The sequence below is a fragment of the Arachis ipaensis genome, chromosome B6 (assembly GCF_059453495.1).
Source record: "Arachis ipaensis isolate K30076 ecotype BB chromosome B6, ASM5945349v1, whole genome shotgun sequence".
NCBI classification, from domain to species: Eukaryota; Viridiplantae; Streptophyta; class Magnoliopsida; order Fabales; family Fabaceae; genus Arachis; species Arachis ipaensis.
In genome coordinates, this window is record NC_142441.1 from 97,832,567 (window position 1) to 97,834,649 (window position 2,083).

General features: G+C 42.6%; 1 non-coding gene across 1 annotated transcript; it reads left to right on the top strand.

Moving 5' to 3' along the window:
* The first annotated feature begins 1,737 nt into the window (after positions 1-1,737).
* Positions 1,738-1,845, top strand: LOC148561905 (small nucleolar RNA R71). Its single transcript, XR_015887440.1, has one exon. It is a non-coding gene; the product is annotated as a small nucleolar RNA R71 (small nucleolar RNA).
* Positions 1,846-2,083: the final 238 nt, after the last annotated feature.

Here is a 2,083-nt window from a genome sequence, read left to right on the forward strand (position 1 = left end):
GTAAAAATTGGGTTGCCTCCCAACAAGCGCTTCTTTAATGTCAATAGCTTGACAGTGGCTCTCATGGAGTCTCACAGATGTTCAGAGCAATGTTGGAACCTCCCAACACCAAACTTAGAGTTTGAATGTGGGGGTTCAACACCAAACTTAGAGTTTGACTGTGGGGGCTCTGTTTGACTCTGTATTGAGAGAAGCTCTTCGTGCTTCCTCTCCATGGTGACAGAGGGATATCCTTGAGCTTTAAACACAAGGGAGTCTTCATTAACTTGAATGATCAATTCTCCTCTGTCAACATCAATCACAGCCTTTGCTGTGGCTAGGAAGGGTCTGCCAAGGATGATGGATTCATCCATACACTTCCCAGTTTCTAGGACTATGAAATCAGCAGGGATGTAATGGTCTTCAACCTTTACCAAGACATCCTCTACAAGTCCATAAGCTTGTTTCTTTGAATTGTCTGCCATCTCTAGTGAGATTCTTGCAGCTTGTACCTCAATGATCCCTAGCTTCTCCATTACAGAGAGAGGCATAAGGTTTATGCTTGACCCTAGGTCACACAGAGCCTTCTCAAAGGTCATGGTGCCTATGGTACAATGGATTGAGAACTTTCCAGGGTCTTGTCTCTTTTGAGGTAATCTCTGCCTAGTCAAGTCATCCAGTTCTTTGATGAGCAATAGAGGTTCATTCTCCCAAGTCTCATTACCAAATAACTTGGCATTTAGCTTTATGATTGCTCCAAGGTACTTAGCAACTTGCTCTTCAGTAACATCTTCATCCTCTTCAGAGGAAGAATATTCATCAGAGCTCATGAATGGCAGAAGTAGATTTAATGGAATCTCTATGGTCTCAGTATGAGCCTCAGATTCCCATGGTTCCTCATTAGGGAACTCCATGGAGGTCAGTGGGCGTCCATTGAGGTTTTCCTCAGTTGGAATCACTGCCTCTTTCTCCTCTCCATGTTCGGCCATGTGAGATGTGGTTATGGCCTTACACTCTCTTTTTGGATTCTCTTCTGTATTGCTAGGGAGAGTACTAGGAGGGAGTTCAGTAATTTTCTTACTCAGCTGACCCAATTGTGCCTCCAAATTTTTAATGGAGGACCTTGTTTCAGTCATGAAACTTTGAGTGGTTTTGATTAGATCAGAGACAATGGTTGTTAGGTCAGAGGGGTTTTGCTTAGAATTCTCTATCTGTTGGTGAGAAGATGATGGAAAAGGCTTGCTATTGCTAAACCTGTTTCTTCCACCATTGTTGTTTGTTGAAACCTTGTTGAGGTCTCTGTTGATCCTTCCATGAGAGATTTGTATGATTTCTCCATGAAGGATTATAGGTATTTCCATAGGGTTCTCCCATGTAATTCACCTCTTCCATTGCTGGGTTCTCAGGATCATAAGCTTCTTCTTCAGAGGAAGCTTCCTTAGTACTGCCTGTTGCTGCTTGCATTCCAGACAGACTCTGAGAAATCATATTGACTTGTTGGGTCAATATTTTATTCTGAGCCAATATGGCATTCAGAGTATCAATCTCAAGAACTCCTTTCTTCTGAGTTGTCCCATTATTCACAGGATTCCTTTCAGAAGTGTACATGAATTGGTTATTTGCAACCATTTCAATGAGTTCTTGAGCTTCTGCAGGCGTCTTCTTCAGATGAAGAGATCCTCCAGCAGAGCTATCCAATGACATCTTGGATAGTTCAGACAGACCATCATAGAAGATTCCTATGATGCTCCATTCTGAAAGCATGTCAGAAGGGCACCTTCTGATCAATTGCGTGTATCTCTCCCAAGCTTCATAGAGGGACTCACCATCCTTCTGTCTAAAGGTTTGGACTTCCACTCTAAGCTTACTCAATTTTTGAGGTGGAAAGAACTTTGCCAAGAAGGCATTGACTAGCTTTTCCCAAGAGTTCAGGCTTTCCTTAGGTTGTGAATCCAACCATGTCCTAGCTCTGTCTCTTACAGCAAAAGGAAAAAGCATAAGTCTGTAGACTTCAGGGTCAATCCCATTGGTCTTGACAGTGTCACAAATTTGCAAGAACTCAGCTAAGAACTGATGAAGATCTTCCAATGGAAGTCCATGAAAC